This window comes from Pinus tabuliformis, chromosome 5_2 (genome assembly GCF_031772625.1).
Source record: "Pinus tabuliformis cultivar Carrire ecotype Pingquan chromosome 5_2, CPIR1, whole genome shotgun sequence".
NCBI classification, from domain to species: domain Eukaryota; kingdom Viridiplantae; phylum Streptophyta; class Pinopsida; order Pinales; family Pinaceae; genus Pinus; species Pinus tabuliformis.
The window spans coordinates 790,583,075-790,602,403 of NC_142306.1; the positions used below are offsets into that span (position 1 = coordinate 790,583,075).

At 40.6% G+C, this 19,329-nt stretch overlaps 1 pseudogene; it reads left to right on the plus strand.

Annotated features, from left to right (window-relative positions):
* Window positions 1-18,190: 18,190 nt before the first annotated feature.
* Window positions 18,191-19,105, plus strand: LOC149161677 (RING-H2 finger protein ATL40-like; annotated as a pseudogene).
* Window positions 19,106-19,329: the final 224 nt, after the last annotated feature.

Genomic DNA, 19,329 nt, shown 5'->3' on the forward strand with positions numbered 1-19,329 from the left:
AGCTATTTATGAGAAGGAAATATTGGCAATACTACATGCACTTAAAAAATGGCGACCTTACCGAATGGCAAGACTCTTCAAGGATGAGGATGTGGAAGCATTGTTTTGTGCTATTTATATTATCCAACCAAATTGGATAAATGAAGCAAGGGATGAATGGAAGAAGGACGAAGAAGTATGGCCACTAATTCAAAAGTTGCAAAAGATCCCAATTCAAGCAATATTGCCAGAAATTGAAGAGGAAGGAAAAATCATATTGGAACCTGGAGCAGTCACAGAAACAAGAACCCGACAGCTACGAAATCGATCAATTTCAGAGTATCTCATCAAGTGGAAGAACTTACCCGCTGAATATTCCACATGGGAGGACAAGAATTTTATACAGAAGCATCAAGAACTACTCAAGCGTTGAGGACAACGCTTTTTGAAGGAGAGGGGCATGTTAGGCCCCTATACTACTAGTGTAACCCCTTATTGTTATTAGTATAACCCACTTATTATATTGACGTACCCATGTAGTGCCCATATTGTTACTATTGTGCCCCATAGAAGCCCACTATTGTTATTGTTGTGCCCTACAATATTATTGTTATGTAGGCTTTGATTGTATTGGGACCACTTAGACTCCTATATATAGAAAGGAGGTATTTTCATTTGTATCATCCAAGAATTGTTCATTTATGTCATGTAAAGGAGGTTGCCCCCTCGAAGAGGCTGAATTCTAAGTCGTGGATCTCTCTTTTCTATCTTTTTGTGAGCTGGTTTCATAACAGTTTATGAGGAGGTTTTCTTTGCACCAATGTGGTCATTTTCTCAATATTTCTGCATATAAAATAAGGGAGGTTCATCATCCTCACTCTAGTGAAATGCATCAATAGTCTAACATGATAAGTGTATAAGCGAGAAAATCTCCCTTCACAGCTGAAGTATTTGATAATGAGCTTCATGAGTGGAGCATATGTGTCCTGTAGGTATCTGAAAGGAAAGACCCTACTGATTTGCTTCTGATAACTAGCCTTGATATAAGGCTCATAATGCTCTTTGTCCACCAGTTGTCCTTTGTTCCACTGTTCACCCACATTCGGAATACCTGTTGCTTCAGCTATAGTTTTAGGTGTCAAAGTGAAGGTAACACCTGCTAAATTGACCTAGACATTGTGAAGATGGAGAACAAATAGTCTAGCAAGCTCATGGTGGTATTTCACTCTTTCCACCATCTCACAAAACTAGTAGCAAGACTGATGTTTGAAACATGCTACTGCAAGAGGACAAGCCAATAGCTCTATGAGTGTAGTGGGCTCCTCCCGGATGTGTTTTCCTCCCTTATGTGGTTTTCTTGGTACATGAATTTCTTGGGAGGAATCACTCACAGTTTCCTTATATCTTTCATAAGCTGAATCCGTTTCCATATTTGCCACTGTATGGTGTTCAATGATGAGTATGAAGAGATTTTATATCAAGAATAGGTGATTGTTGTTTGATGAATGGGACTGATGAGTGGGACTGTGAATGAGGGATTCTGATGCTGGATGTAGGGTTTTTATGGAGTGATAGGGTTTGGGTATGCAGATTATGGTTTGGGGAATAGTGGAAATTTGTTAGGGTTTTAGGGTTTTGGGGATAGGGGGGTAGGATGATTGTAGGTGAGAGAGGGGAAAGGGAAATGAAATTTGGGAAATGTAGTGGAGGGGAATGTGAAAATGATGCAGGGGGTAAAACAGCAATAATGACAAAATTGCAAACCCTAGACAGTCTTTGTAATGTAACTATGCAGCAAACTAGGGTTTGTTTTTTCACCTATTAAAATACCATCAAAGCTGATCAAATCTCTTGCAATGGCACTTAGGAAGCCTTACTTACTTGGAGGAATGAAGACTGCAAGATTTTGGAGCTTGGGCAAGTTGATTTGAGTGAAATTTAGGCTTGGAGGGCAGGTGCGCCGCGCCAACACAAGTGCGCCACGCCAGTTGAACCTTCAGTGTAATTTTTGTGCTCTATGCACCACGCCAAGCAGGTGCGCCATGCCACTACCCAGGTGCGCCGCGCCCAGAAGATTTCAAACTCTTACTACGATTTTTCTCCCTTTACCTCAAAAACACGATTTTCTCTTGTTCACTCTCTCTTTAGCATGAAAAATGAAGTCTTCAATACAATGGGCACTTTATATACAAGTGAATTTAATTTTTCATTTAAAGAAAACCCACTTTCTAATGTTTGCTTTTTCACTTTATCCTTTAAAACTCTGTTTTGCAGTTTGGCTCTTTTTTTTACTTTTGATGGACTAATGCTTTGACTTTATTCTCTCTTTTGTAGGAGCTGGAGTGCAGGAGTTTGGCAAGGTGACCCAGGGCTGCATTTCCGGACTTATTACATATAGGAAAATTAAAATTACATGAAATTTTATACATAAAACATAAAAACTCTATTTTTCCTCAAAACAGGGTTTTGAGGAAAAATCAATCACTGAGTATGTCATTATTCAAATTTTTTGATCCTGAGACCTTATTAGATCTCTTCATGTGCCTGCTAACCATTAGTGAGCTTTTACAAGATTATGATGACAAATCCTAGACCTAATGAGACCTAAAACCCTAAAAATGGATTTTTCAAATGTAAAGACAAAAGATGACTGTAAATGACCTGAATTTGTGAAAATAGGCCAGCAGGTAAAGACCATGAGGGCAAATTGATAATGAGCCACTACCATCAGATAATCCATGATCCTAATGGAATGCAGCTGATCAAATGAGACACCTAAAAATGCATGCAACAAGAGAATTTTGATCACTGATGGAGGGATGAAGATACCGACACTAACAGGACTGATTCGGGAGAGTTTAAGCCCTTGTGCGGTGCCAACTGTTTTAGCTCCCAAGAAAGGAGGTGAGTGGAGAATGTGCACGGATTCCCAGGCCATTAACAAGATTACTATCAGATACAAATTCCCATTACCTCAGATGGATGATATGATGGATTGTTTGAGTGGAGCAATGTACTTTTCAAGGATAGACCTGAAAAGCGGCTACCACCAAATCAGAATTCGAGAAGGTGACGAGTGGAAGACAGCTTTCAAGACTAATGAAGGCTTGTATGAATGGCTGGTTATGCCATTTGGGTTAAGCAATGCCCCTAGCACGTTCATGCAGTTGATGAACGAGATGCTCAAGGAATTCATTGCAAAATTTGTGATTGTGTATCTGGATGATATACTTATATACAGTAAGACGAAGGAAGAACATTTTCGACACGTGAGGTATGTATTGGAAAAATTGCAGCAGAATAAAATACTGATAAATTTGAAGAAATGTTCTTTTTTCAAGAAAGAGTTAACTTATTTAGGATTTGTGATTTCTAAGAATGAACTAAAAATGGATCCGGAAAAGGTTGCAACTATAGTTAGTTGGCCATCCCCCAAAAATTTGTTTGAGGTACAGAGTTTTCATGGATTGGCGAGTTTTTATTGGAAATTTATTAAAAATTTCAGTGGGATTTGTGCACCTATGCTGGACACCATTAAGAAAACAAATTAGCCTTTCCATTGGACAGAAGTGGTAGAAAAGAGTTTTTAGCTACTCAAAAGGAAAATTACCGAAAAACTGATTTTGAGATTACCAGACTTTAACCAACTTTTCTACGTTTGTTGTGATGCCAGTGGGACAGCCATTGGTGCAATACTTAGCCAAGAGGATAAGCCGGTAGCCTATTTCAGTGAGAAACTAAATGAAAGTAGACAAAAATACACGTTCTATGATAAGGAATTTTATGCGGTGGTTCAAGCACTAAAGCATTGGAGACATTATCTACTGGCCAATGAATTTGTCTTATTTTCAGACAATTCTGCATTGCAGTACATTATGCAGCAACATAAGCTAAACCATAAACATGCGAAGTGGGTGGAGTACTTGCAGAGTTTTACGTTTGTGTTGAAACATATCAGCGGTCAAGCCAACAAAGTGGCAAATGCATTAAGCAGGAGGAATCTGATCCTGCAGGAAAGTACCATACAAGTGTTAGGATTTGAACATCTTAAGGACTTGTATGAGGCAGATGCAGATTTTAAGGAAGCTTATGAAGCTTTCCAAAATCCATTATTGAGAGATAACAGTTCATGGCTGGACTATAACATACAGGAAGGATTGTTGTTCAAAGGAGGCAGTTGTGTATTCCGGAATGTTCTATGAGAGAGAACTTAATCTAGGAAAAGCATAGTGGAGGTTTAGCCGGGCATTTTGGCATAGACAAGACCTTGGATCAGTTGAGCCACTTTTACTATTGGCCGAAGATGCACAGAGATGTACAAAGGTTTGTAACTAGATGCAAAATGTGTCAACTTGCAAAGGGACACAGCCAAAACACAGGGTTGTATACGCCCTTACCCATTCCGAACAGACCATGGGACTCAGTCAGTTTAGACTTTGTCTTAGGTCTGCCGAAGACACAACAGGGATTCGATTCCATCATGGTGGTGGTGGATCGTTTCACCAAAATGGCACATTTCATTCCATGCAGGAAAACTAGTGATGCCACACATGTAGCGCATTTGTTCTTTACGAAGATAGTTAGATTACATGGCTTGCCAAAGTCTATTATTTCAGATCGAGACATTAAATTTACAGGACATTTTTGGCGAACCTTATGGAAGAAATTAGACACCAAACTAAACTTCAATTCAGCTTATCATCCATAGACCAATGGTCAAACCGAAGTGGTGAACCGGAGTCTGGGAAATTTATTGAGGAGTTTGGTTGGAGAAAATTCTCGACAATGGGATCGTGTGCTTGCACAAGAAGAATTTGCTTATAACGATTCGCCCAACCGGAGCATAGGCAGTAGTCCTTTCCAAATCCTATACGGAATGCACCCACATGGAGTACATGAGTTACGGGATTTGGGACAGTTGGAGCGCAGGAGTGCTGATGGTGAAGACTTCGCAAAGGCAATCAGCGATCTTCATGAACAGGTGAAATTAAAATTACAGAACAACAGCCAAAGATACAAGCAGAAGGCAGATTTGAAAAGGCGAGAGGTGCAATTCAACGTAGGAGACCTGGTATTAGCACACCTACACAAAGAGAGGTTTCCTAAAGGCGAGTACAACAAGTTGAAATGGAAAAAGATTGGGCCTTGCAGGATTCTTCGGAAATTTTCTGCAAATTCTTACGAATTGCAGTTACCCCCAGGTATTGGAATTTCACCCATTTTCAATGTGGCAGATCTGTATCCCTACATTGCGGCAGATGACGAAGACAGTTCGAAAAGACGAACACGAGACACCCAGAAAGAGAATGATTCATGGATTAAACAAATTCCCCCAGCAAAGCCTCTAGAGATCGAATAGATCCTAGATACCCAGGTGGCCAGAGGGACTCAAAGGAAGGAATATTTGCAGTACCTAGTCAAGTGGAAGGGTCACCCTATTGAAGATAGTTCTTGGTTAGATGCTCACCAGATTCAAAGCATCGAGTACTCTATTGAAGAGCTCATGGACAGGAGCCATGAATTTAATTTACCCCGGGAGCCTGATGCAGGGGCATCCGAATGAGGAGGCGATAGCTGGGAGATATGTTTGTTTCTATTTTATTTTGTTTCATTTTGAATTAAGGCTGACTCAGCCATTGTTAGATTTTGAATTAGACAAAATAGGATTAGATAGGAATTATTTTGAATAAATTGTTTCATAACTGAAGAACAGTTCCTCGAACTGTAAAAGAAACTGCTAATTATGTATTAAAAATAAGACAAGAAAAAAGAGTAGGAGGTTAGCTGAATTGAGTATGATTGTAAGCATACGCGCAGAATATAAGAGGGGCCACTGGTGTTAGAAAGCAAACCATAGAGAGAGATGGAGCCTAAAACTATATCTTTTGTTTATTTGTTATGTGCAAAGACAAATTTAAATCCATATAAATGTGTGTTTCAAATGATTGAATGATGGATGCTTGGTTGGGAGGTTTTTGCGGAGAGAGCTCTGGTGGAAACGAGGGTTTGAAGCTCACGGACTCATCAGATCGAGGTTTCAAGTCTGGAGAAGAACAGGGCCAGAGCGGCAGAGCTCCACAGAAGGGGACAGACTCTGACCCGACAAATGGAAAACGCAGGGTCCATTGGGACCCCATCTTACAAACAAATAATGATGAACAAGCCGACAGCACGGGATGGGGTGCAGATAGCAGGTTACGAAAAATCAAATAAGGAAGATATGACCAGCAAGGGGAGGAAAGGAAATATAGGCAATGAAGGTAATAACACTCAAAAACTGAAAGAAAAGGATGACAGTAAAAGAATAGAAAGCAGAGCCAGAGAGAATCCAACACAAGCACATTTCGCTCATGAAAACAAACAGGAAAAGGAGCAAGCAGGAGCAGAGGAAGAGGTTCTGAATCAGGATAAAGAGGAACAAGGAGGAATGACGTCAACACTCAACAGAAAGAAGAACCAGGGTCCGTGTAAACCCAAAGCTGCAGAAACCCTAAGGGTTGTGATATCTGACCCGGAGATTCAGGCATATCGGGATCACATGGTTGAATATGCAGTGATCTGCAGGTTCATGGGGTTCTGGCCAACAGAACGGGCGTTGTGTCAGTGGATAAAGCAACAGTGGAAACCCAGAGGTGATGTTAGACTGCACTTAGGAGCTAAAGGCTTTTTTACTGTTGTTTTCTCAAATTTAGAAGATAAGGATAGAATATTCGATGGAGGGCCTTATTTCTTTGCCTCTGCGGGCCTTTACATAAGGCCATGGAAACCCAACTTTGTACCAGAAAAGGAAACCTTCAAGCGGGTGCCAGTATGTACATGCCTTTTTTCCCTACCAATTGATTATTGGGGACATGCAGCTCTAGAACAAATAGGTAATAAGCTAGGGACCTTCATCAAGGCCTCAGAAGCGACTTTGCAAAAAAGGTACACCTCCTGTGCCAGAATCTGTGTGGAAATGGATGTGTCGAGAGCTTTGCATGAGGGCCTATGGCTGGAATACAGGGACGAGGATTATTTCCAAGCCATAGATTATGAGCAAATCCCGTTCCGCTATAGAAAATGTCATGAGCATGGTCATTTAATCAGAGAATTCCCACTGAACAAAGTAGCAGGAGATCACAAGGATGGCAAAGAAGAGAAGAACAAGGAAATCTTCACCAAACCGAAAGCTAAACAGAGAGCAAATAGGAAACGCCAAACCAGGGCAAGCACTTCACAAGGTAACATGAGCAATGCTTTTGAAATCTTGGAAACTGAAATGGAATCAGAGGACAACATTAAAGAACAAAAAACCACAACAATTAGCAAATCTACAACAGGGCAAGACATAAAAGAACCGGAGGTGAACCCTTTGAGCATAGTGCTCCAGGTTCAAGAAACAACAGAGGGGGTCGAAGAAGACTCAGAAATGCTCACTAGTGAAATCGGAAGCGAAGATATGGAACTCAATGATATACTAGAGCAAGAGGGTGTGGATCTACCAAACATGGTTGAAAACTAGAAAAAGAAAGGAATGGAACATATATCGGAAGAGGAAGTAAAAAGAATTAATGACATACTCATAGCACGGCAAAGAGCAGAGATGGAACTACAAAGCAAAAGCTTGGGTACAGCTAAAGGACTTGGGGTCCGGACACAGGGTCTACATCAAACCTCCACAAGTTCCAAATACCGTAAAAAGAGAGGACGCAGAACCAACAATGAGGCATTGCAAGAACTGGGACAAATGCTCTTAAACTCTGGTAAGATGAAAGCCCTAGAGGCTTTTTCTCTAATCTCCTAAACTCTGTTTAAAATGAAAATTCTTTCTTGGAATGCTAGAGGGCTAAACAGCCAAACAAAACAACGTCTTTTAAAGAAGAAAGTCCAAAAGGAACAACCAGACATAGTGTTTGTGCAGGAAACTAAATGTTCAAGCAGCACGGTAATCAATATCAGCAAAAAACTAGGTAAGCGTATGGAATACTTGGAGACAGCCAGTAATGGATGGGAGGGAGGCTTAATCACTCTGTGGAATCCACAAGTAATCAAGATCCTTTCCTCTGAGGTGGCCAGATCCTTCATAGTTGTAGAAGCTCAAGTCGTAGGAAACTCTGAGACCTATCTTTGTACTAATGTCTATGGACCTCAGAAGCTAGAGGACAAGCTTCTTTTCTTGAGAACTCTGCTTAACCTGAAGTTAAGGTATCCCCTAGCAAAGGCGATCATAGGAGGGGATTTCAACATGATAACCACCCTCATGGAAAAGAAAGGAGGTATAAGGAAACTCAATAGAGACTCTGAAGCTTTCCTAGACTTCATCAAGAAGGCTAATCTAGTGGATGTTTTCCCCAGAAGTGGTGCTTTCACATGGAACAACAAAAGGGGAGGTGAAAGGCAAATAGCTTCTCGACTGGATAGATTTCTAGTAACAGAAGGAATACTGCTGGAAGGAATTATAGTGGAATCGGATATTCTTCCTAGTGGAGGGTCGGACCACTGGCCCATCACATTGACTGCTGCAATCCAGGGTACTCCAAGGAATAAACCTTTTAGATTCGAAAAATTCTGGCTCACCCATCCTGATTTCATACAGCAAATTGAACAATGGTGGAAAGAACCTGTGGGCATTAAAGGCACTAAAATGTATAGGTTACAGGGTAAGCTGAAATACATTAAAGACAAGATCAAAATCTGGAATCGTGTAGTCTTTGGGAACATATTCAAAGAAAAAAAGAAACTAGAGGAGCAATTAGAGCAAATACATGAAGGATGGATTCAAGGGAACATAAACCCAGAAACTGAGAACAAGGAAAAGATGTTGATGTAAGATTGGCAACTACGTTGCCAACAGGAGGAAACTCTTTGGAAGCAAAAATCTCGAGTTCAGTGGCTTAAGGAAGGAGAACAGAATACAAAATTCTTCCACAGATCAGCTATTGACCACAGAGGAGCTAATAAAATCCTTAGCCTTAAAGATGAACAAGGAGCCACTATACAGACACATCAAGAGATCTCTAACCTTCTTACTATGCATTTCAGCAGAATAGCTCAAGAACCTGAAGTTGACAGAACGGAGGCCATTGATGAACTTATTTCCTTAATCCCCAAGCTAATTACGGCGAAGCAGAACTTGGCTCTAACTCGGGAAATTTCCATGGAAGAGGTGGAAGAGGCCGTGAAAGAAATGCCTAATGATAAAGCACCTGGGCCTGATGGTTTTACCATTAACTTCTACAAAGCTTGTTGGGAAATAGTCAAAACAGAAGTTTGGGAGGTAGTGGAGGATTCCCGGTGATCTGCCTCAATCCTCAAGTCCCTCAATTCCACCTTCCTTGCCCTGATTCCAAAGGAGGAGGAAGCTAACACACCTACAAAGTTTCGGCCAATAACACTATGTAATGTCGTATACAATATTATTTCCAAAGTAATAGCCAATAGAATGAAACCCATACTTCTGGGCATTATCTCAGAAGAGAAATCAGGCTATGTAGAGGGGAGACAGATTCTGGATAATGTCTTACTGGCACAAGAAATGATTCACACACTTCAAACTCGAAAGAAAGCAGGTATGATGATGCAACTAGATCTGTCAAAGGCGTATGACAAGGTTAACTGGCAGTATCTGGAAGCGATATTGAGAGCCTTTGGCTTTGCTGAACAATGGATAGTTTGGATTCTAGCTTTGGTCAAATCTACTAGATTTTCAATCTTGGTGAATGGAGCCCCCTCTGCCCAATTCTATCTTTCGCGAGGTCTTAGACAAGGTGATCCATTATCCCCCTTCCTTTTCATGATTTTGATGGAAGGTTTAAGTAGACTTATTCATAAAGCTAAAGAGGAAGGAGTTATTAAAGGACTGCAGCCCCTGCCCTAAATTCCAGCAACTACCCACCAACAATTTGTTGACAATACGATGTTGCATGGTACTCCCTTAGTCAAAGAAGCCTTGGGCTACAAAAGGATTCTCAATCTCTTTAGCAAGGCCTCAGGTATGGATCTAAATCTATCAAAATCTTCTATCTTCTTTTTCAATACTCATTTAGCTGTGCAGAAAAATCTTTCCTCCGTTCTAGGCTTCTGAAGAAGTAGCCTCCCCTCGAAATATCTAGGGCCTCCGTTAACTGACAAACCGTGGCAAAAAACGCACTGGGAAAAGATTTTGGCCAACCTGGAAAAAAGATGTCATCATTGGACCCACAGGGCCCTAAACTTTGCAGAGAGATTGGTATTAACCAAAGCAGTCCTCCACGCCATTCCGCAATATATGCTCTCCATTATTCCGACACCTAATGGAGTACTGCAAGAGATAAGAGCCATCCAAAGGACCTTTCTTTGGTCGAGTAATTTGGAGAAGAAGAAATGGTCACTGATGACGCGGAACAAACTGTGCAAACCTAAACATCTGGGAGGGTTGAACTTGCAAGACCCTTCCACGATTAACCGAGCCTGTGGTGCTAAATTATGGTGGAAATGGCTGAAAGAACCTAAATTACCATGGGCCAAACATTGGAAGGAAAAGTACGCTCCAAATCATAGTTTACAAAACTTAATCAGAATGCAAGAAAACCCAAAAGGCTCACCAATCTGGAACCTAGTGAGAAACAACCGGCAAATTATCCAGGAGCATAGCTTTTGGGAAATTCGTGATGGTAAAACAGCCCTTTTTTGGGAGGATGCATGGCAACAACTCCCCAAGTTGGAAAGGCCTGAGTTCGCAGATGTCAAAAGAAACAACCAAGAGCTAGGGAGAACTACAGTGAATCAATATTGGAAGCCTAATGAAAGGGACCAGGTGTGGAGAACCTGGATATTCAATGAGACAGAGCACCTGACCGAAGTAAACAACGGTATGAGGAACCTGAGAACACAACTAGACAAGAGAAGGATAAGGATAGCAGGAGATAGTGACCAATTACGATGGGGAAAGCTAGAAGGAGGCAACTTCATGCTCAGAGAAGCCAGAACTCACATAGAAGACTTAGAGCATGAAGAAAAGGTCAAATGGCACAACAAAGTCTGGGATGCCCAGCTTTGGCCAAAAATCAAAACTTTCCTATGGCTCCTAATGCACAGGAAAACGCTAACCTGGGAGAATCTCCAGAAAAAAGGATTCACAGGCCCTTCACGCTGCCCCATGTGTGGAACGGAAGAGGAAACCATGAATCACCTCTTCAACACCTGTGACTGGGCAGAAAGTTTATGGATTTGGGCAGAAAGCATACTTCAAAGGACGGACAGGGTCAGGAATTCTATTCAAGAAACTATCGAGATCTGGAGGGGTAATTTCTCCAATAATCAAATGGTTAACACCATTTGGAAACTCATACCAGGGTTCATTGTATGGTCAATTTGGAAAGAAAGGAACCAGAGAGTCTTCCTAAATGAAATTAGAAATATAAACCACTTAAAAGATACAATTCTCCAAAATGTCAAACAATCGGTTCTCGTCAAAGGAAGGATAGAACAAGACACAAACATCTCGAGTGCAGACTTACAGATTTTGAAAGCTTTTAACCTTGACAAGGGAAACTTCGCTTCCTCCTCGAATCGTCGGCAGGAGTTAAATACCAGTGTGAATACATGGAAGCGGCCACCTTTAGGATTCCTCAAACTCAATTTCGATGGAGCTTCCAGGGGTAATCCGGGATCTGCTAGCATCGGAGGGGTTCTAAGGGACAGTGAAGGCAGAATTCAGTATATCTATAGTCGAGCTCTAGGTGAAGGGACTAATAACGAAATGGAATTTGCAGCGTTGGAACAAGGTTTGAGAATTCTCAAGAAACTAAAAGCTGGAGCAGCTGTGGTGGAAGGGGACTCTCAGCTGGTGATTACGGCAGCGAGGAAACTGTATTCGGGAGCCAAAACAAGTAAAGTCACTCGGCACTGGAGACTGGCCAAGGTAACAGAGAGCATTGTTGAACATCTTTCTTGGCTAAACGGCTTAATCTTTCAGGCAGTTAGACGCAAAGCTAATACCGTAGCAGATCACTTGGCAAATTATGGCATCGATAATCCCACTGTCAACTTGGACAGCTGTTGGCAGGACATCACTTGCACGGAGTTGAGAAATAGGTGCACACTGCTTTCGAGGCAGGACATTTTTAACGAAAGATAAGGCTAGGGGTACGAAGATCTTCACCGTTAGTGGAGAATGACGCCATCCAATCGAAGGGAAGTAAGGATAAAGGGTCAGCAGGCGAAAGGAGTACACGGATGGAAGAGGCATTCAATGTACAAGCAGGCCGGGTCAGTACCGAGGAGTTCCATGAACAAAAATTATGGACTCCGCTGGCATCAAAACAAAATAAAAGCCACTTGGCACTCACCGGAATGGTTCAAGCGGGGCAGATTTAATAACAGGGATCTGGCCCATCAACAAAAATGTGATCCTCAGAGTAGAATTAATTATGAAGGGATGTGTGAGCATAAGTTGACGAGATGGGGAGCCTCAAGCGACTCAGGGTCTCCCTCTTCTATAATTACAGTTCCCAATTACAAAAGCAATGCTCTGCTCTACAAAGGATACCAGCATCATATCATTTGTGCTCTCAGAAGGTGGCTTTTCTCTATTCTTTGTCATAGGAGGATGGCGCGAGAAGGCAGCAGAAACGCTTCGGCCAACAAAGACCTGCAGCAAGCTCAGGAGGCTTACAAAACGAGAACCTCGCAGAAGGAAAAACGCAAAATAGAGGAGTTGGAAGCAATTGCTGTGGAAGAGGAAGAAAACCTGGAGGAGAATGTACTGGAAAAGGAAATGGAATGGGTTCAGGATCCCGGCATGGCAACAACACGGGCAACTCAATATGTCCGCACTTAGGCAGAGATGTGGCGAATGAAAACGATGTTAGCAAAAGCTATCAGCATGCAAGGGGAGTATCTCAATTAGGCTCACCAGGCTATTTCTGTCTTATCTGCGGATCACACAGCGGTTTTGGAAGCACTAGAATTCAAAATTAGTGCACTGGAGCAAAAATTTGATATCATATCTAGAAAGTTGATAGTGTTGACTAACCTTCTGAGGCATTCCATTTGCCAAGATGCCATTGCTGTGGGGGAAGGGGCAAAGGAGACCATGGGGACCAGTCAGGGGAAGCATTCCTCCCAACATCCACCTCAGTTTGGCAAAGCTACAACTTTGGCCGGCCAGGATTCCTCCACCAAGGATTATATCGTCCTAGGGCTATAATGGGATTCTTTGGAAGTCTCGGTGTGCTTTCATGGGTCTTGGGTCAGCACTTTTCTGTTTCGGTTACGCGAGTTTACTTGTTATGTTTCAGTACTCTATTTCTCTTCTTAACAGTCCTTTTCGTAGTTTCCTTGCTTGTCTCGGAGGAACTTAGGTCTGTTTGGTCTCTATTTTGCCATATACTCAGATGGATTACTGGTTTTGGTGTCCCCAGCCCTCTCTGTGCCACCCTGCGTGGTGAGCCTTGGGGATTTTTGACAGTCTGGATGGTTATGAAATGTTGGAAGCAGGCAAGGGAGTCGATCTTTAGTCTGCACGAGCAGACCTTTTTGTACACTATGTATCTTTTGTCTTAATACAAATTGCTGATTTACACAAACAAAAAAAAATGATTGAATGATGAATTCAAAGTGATTCATAGCTTTTGTACTACATATATGTATGCAGGTGAATTCGGCGGACTCAAAGAGGAGAACGAATACATAGAGAAAAATTGCTCGCGGCCTAGCGGAAAGCATTATAAGACCAAACAATAAAAGAGCGAAAGATTGAGGAAGCGACGCTCAGGGACCGTTGGATCCAACAGATCAACGACGAAGATTGAATCGGCGAATGGAATAACCCCGACCTCGGGCAATTGTCGATTGAGATCAAGCGATAGAATAAGGACCGTTGGATTTGTGGGAAGATCAACGGTAGAGATTGAATCGGTTGGATTGAATCAGCGAGTGGAATAACCCCGACCTCGGGCGATCGCTGATTGCGATTGAGCGAGGACAGTTGGATCTATAGGAAAGATCAACGGAGGAGATTTAATCGGCAAATTTCGACGCAATCATCGAAGTGATCGCATCACAACATTTGAAAGGTGGCTATCGGCGGAGGAGTATGGATGCAGGCGATAAGGTAGACTTGACGATATTTATAAGTCCCGGTGCATAAAATTTGAGATCCGACCTATGTGATCGGAGCGGATTTTTCTTTGTATTCCTATGTTTCCCATAATTTCCGATATAACGAAGGGTGCGGGTTTTTAGTGTAAAAAGCGCCACTAAAGAGTCCCGATAGTGTGATCGCATATCGGGGAAGTGGAAGGAGTGGGTAATGTGACCCACGGAGGAGCTGATACCCGATTGCGTAAAGGGAAGCCCTAGGAAACTATGCCAAAACTATGGAATGAGCGGGGAAATGGTGTGTTAAGCATGTTTTATGTGTAATTCCTTTATAAAGGTTTTACAACCATTATAGCGCCAATTTGAAGGATTCCTATGATAAATCCAATATACCCAAGCTTAAATTGGTGTAGTTATATGTATGCGGGCTTGAGGACTTCAAGGGTTATAAAGGGGTTGTAGAGTTCCGATAGGAAGAATCAGTGAAAGGAAAAGGCTGGGTTACTGACTTAAAACATTCCGCAGAGACTATTTAAAGAGGTCATAACCAATAAGGTTTGGAGATTAGTGCACGCAGGTAATTGACGGCATCACAAACTCTCTGAGAATCCAGTTTTTCATGATCAGTCCAAGCATATTGACATCTGGTATCACCATCTTCGAGATTGTGTGTAGAGGAAAATCATGTTGCTAGAGTACATTCCTACAGAGGAGCAGGATGCATATATTTTGACAAAGGCATTGTCAAGATGAAAATTCGAGTTTCACAAAGGCAGGATGAGGGTAGCAGATAATCCCTTTCTTATTGAGAGGGAGTGTTAAAAACCGCAACAAGAAAATCCTAATTTAATTTGTCTTTGAATTAAATTGTAATTCTATTCTCATAGAAGCTTGTAGCAGTTAACTAACTTAAGTTGACTTAGTTTGGTCAGTAAGTTCGGGTTGGAAGTCTATCTAGATTCATGTAGAGTGATCCCTAAATTTTAGGGTTGTAGGTTGAGTTGTAGTTATCTAATTCAATTTAACTAAGTCAAATTCAGTTAAACTAGTTCTAACTATTGGAGGAACTAGTGAGTGGTTAAGTGAATTAAATTATATTTAATTCACATGTAGTGATCAATTAGATAACTAATAATTCACTCATTAATATCTCATGGATGTCAATTCAGGAGGAAGACCCAGTTGGCATTAGTGTTCAGGAACAATGTACTATTAGTTGTATAATTTTCTGAGTTGTATAGATGGTGCATGCAATCAGTAGAAGGCCTATGATAGATTGTGCGGTTGTGGTGAGGAATTTTCCCAATTAAATATGGGCTAATTCCCTTAGGGATTGCGCAAGGAAGTAGAGGCTTGGCAGGTAGTAGATTTGGCAAAGTGTTGGCTTGAGCTGGTTTGTGAAGCAGTGAAACAATTTGTACTTGTGCGGAGATTGTTCGTGTTGAACAACCATTGTATGTTCTTCTCAAATCTTCTGGTTAATGCAATATAGATAGTCGGGGTTTTGAGCAGTTGCTTTCCCCAGAAAAATATTGTGTTATGTGCAATTGAAATTCTTCCTTTTCTGCTTCATGATTTCATTGATCAATTTTTGTTTCTGCTGATGAGTAGAGTAGATTCATGTCTTTTGTTTTAGCATATCACATAAGCAGTTTGAATCTAGAATAAAAATCTACAGCAATCACGTCTTAGCTACTTACACCTTGGATGACTCCCTATCCCCTTTTTAGGCACTTTTGATATATCATAAAACAATGCATCAATGTATTGATAGTCTTATGGCCCATATGAATATCAAAACCTGCAAGAAACAACAATATATTAACATGACAAAAATTAAATTTAAAACAAAATTATTTTAAGAAAAAACAAGTAGTAGCAAAATTCTTACATTATATATTCCACTGGGGTGTGAACTCTATATTTTTTTTTCTAGTATTTTCTTCTTTTGATTTTCTGCTAAAAAAAATTTGAAAGCTTGTTGGATACAATGGGATTTTTCTCTCCCCAATAACAAACTCATTATATGTATTTGATTTATATGTATTTGATTTGATCCAAGCCACATTGTTACCTCTAATCATATTCCAATCCAAATCAAAAGAGGAAAAGATTTCTTTTTGTGGATATTACACTTCAAGAGCTAGAAGTTGTTTCCATTTTGAACATCTATACAAGATATATAACTCAAGTTAGTTTCTCATAAATTTTCAAAAAAAAAAAAATTATGTGCCATTGGAAAAGTCAATGAGTTTTATACTTAAAACACTATAAGGGTATCAAATTCCAATAATGTATCATGTTGATTATCATTTCTCTCCTCAATAACAAACTCATTATATCTATTTGAATTGATCCAAGCCACATTGTTACCTCCAATCATACTCCAATCCAAATCAAAAGAGGAAAAGATTTCTTTTTGTGGATCTTGCACTTCAAGAGCTAGAAGTTGTTTCCATTTTGAACATCTCTACAAGATATATAACTCAAGTTAGTTTCTCATAAATTTTCAAAAAAATAATAATATGTGTCATTGGAAAAGTCAATGAGTTTTATACTTAAAACACTATAAGGGTATCAAATTCCAACAATGTATCATGTTTATTATCATATTCAGTGAAAAATCTATAATTTTACTTTTTGCCTATTTTTATTCACATATTAACATCTTTAAACTTTACATCTTGAAAATAGCCTGAAATTTGAATTTCAAAGTTATATATCCAGCGAAACCACATCTTTTGAAGCGAAAGAAATTTCTTTGTGGTTTCCATTTCTGTTGCTTCAGACAATGTGGTTTCTCTAAAATTACATGAGGAGTGTTTCTGAATTTGGAGGTCACTTTTTGGGTATGCTATATTCCAATTGTTGGGTGCCACGTTTGAATCAGAGAAGCTAAAAGTCACAAATTTAAATGGTATTTACATAAAAGTTATTTTCATCCAAATTTACTAATAGGTGAAAATGTGACTATTGGTTGTATTAGAAATATTTTTATTTGATGTGCTCGTTTCTCTTCATAGTCATCTATTCATTATTATGGTAACTAGGTGAACCAAATATGCTATGGAGAGCTACAACCCCACTAATAAATAACTTTATCCTAATCTTTAGAGAAAACTTTGCTACCTTTAAGACAAGTGTGGTAGAAACTGCAAAACACACAAGCAATAACACTACTATTAGTCTAATTTCAAATTTAATAGACTATGAAAAAAAGAATTTTAATATCCAAATCTACTTTAAATAATAAACTCTAAATCAAAAATTTCATCATGATGGTTTATAAAGAGAGACCGTAAGGAAGATAGAGGTAGCAGTGACTTGTTGGAAAAGTTGAAGAGACAAAGCATAAATTCACACATAAAACACTGGATACTTATGATGAATCCAGTGAAAGGTATTTATCTTTTTCCAACTACCAACTTGTATTTAACAAATTATCTTATTAACAGAATAATTTTAACGTGAACCACAATTTTTAACCTAACCCACGTAGATAAGTTTGGACAATTTGCAATCGAGATAAGCTCGGCGCTCCGGGCGACCCGGATGGCCATATTTCTGCAGTCAACTATAAAAGCATTGGAAAATTGAAGACTATTGAAAACACAGGTTCTTGGAAGTTGCATGGTTGAAATCTTTTACAAACACAGGTTCTTGGAAGTTGCATGGCTGAGAATGGGCCTCTCGAATGACTTTTTTATCACGGCAAGAGCTAACGACACTGCCATAGGGCATTAAATGCCCGCTTAGCTGCATACTCCATAACCTGATAACACATCGCCATTATTTTTTATTTATCTAGTCACCGCACACGTGTGTTATCGCGTTATCGAGTATGCAACTAAGCGGGAATTTAATGCCCTATGGCAGAGTCATTAGCTCTTGCCTTTTATCACGGCCCTCATCGACAATCCGTCGGAACAAACGCGACATTTCTCGGCTTCTAAAAGCGAGGAAGCCGTTTTTGGTTTATAGAAGCATTGGTGGTGCTGCCAAGTGGGGACAAACTGAAGGCTCGAACCACATAAAGAGCCAGTAGTTATAGCTTGCTATCTTTGCAGGGCAGGCTATCTAAGTAGCTTGTGGTTCGAGATCACCCAAATTGAAACAAAATTTTGGTTCTGTGTTTTCAATTTGATATACGATGAGCTCGGGAAGTGATCATCATTACCTACCTCAGTAAAATGGTGAGGCCAGATATTTCGTCTATGACGATATCGTGATATTGGCTAGAATATGTCTCCTACTTCTGGCTTTGCTAGTCATTTTGTTACACCTTTATGCCCAATGAAGTTCGGTATCGCCTGCCAGATTTTTCGGATGGACCCGACGGAGATCAGCTTCTAGCGGTCCTCAATTTTATATTACGGGAGAAGAACCGGAGAGGTTGTGGAACATGGGGTTGGATTCTGCGATATTAGAAACTCTGCCCATGTTTCTCTATAAATCAGAGAACTTCACAGATGGGCTGGAGTGCACAGTGTGTCTGTGCGAATTCGAGGAAAATGAGAAAGGTCATGTTCTGCCAAATTGCAGGCATAGTTTTCATGTTGAGTGTATAGACAAGTGGTTCCATTCGCATTCGACTTGTCCCATTTTCAGAACCGGTGCCCAGCCGGAACAGCCCGTTTCAGAATCCGCTAGAGTCGAGCAGGTTTCGGTTACAATGGCGGGACCAATTACTTCAGGCTTCCAAGACAATCTGAATTTGCAGCAAGAGCAGAGTGTAAGCTATGGAGAAGAGTACAATCTGCTGAAGCCAACAAATATATTCACTTCGAATCGGCAGAAGCAGAGAAAACCAGACATGGATGAGGGAACTTCTGGTGGAAGAGCGTTAATGCCTGAGATTGCCATTGAAATACCCAAGAGACCTGATGGCTTCTCGTCTCCTGGGGAAGGCCATCAACGCGTTTCACCAAATGGTTTGCACTTGTCTTCGCGATCTCCCATTACTCGCCTTCATTCGCTTACGCGAATGGTGAGCAGAGACATAGAGAGGAGTCAGGTCTTTCCATCCGATCATCCTACTAAACGCAACACAGAAAGTGGGAATTGAAGTAGTCTGTGTCCCTTCCCTGGTGCAGAGCACCTCCCATGCATTGAATTTTGTGTTGTGGTTACTGGTGGAAACAAGAGACAGATGCCATTGATGTAAATTATATCCTAATTTCCGATTAAAGTAAAGTTTTTCGATAGAAATTATAAATGAGAATTTTGTCGGAGGCTTTTCGAACCAAACAGTGTAAAGGATGATGATCCACACTTGTTGGTTCAAAAACG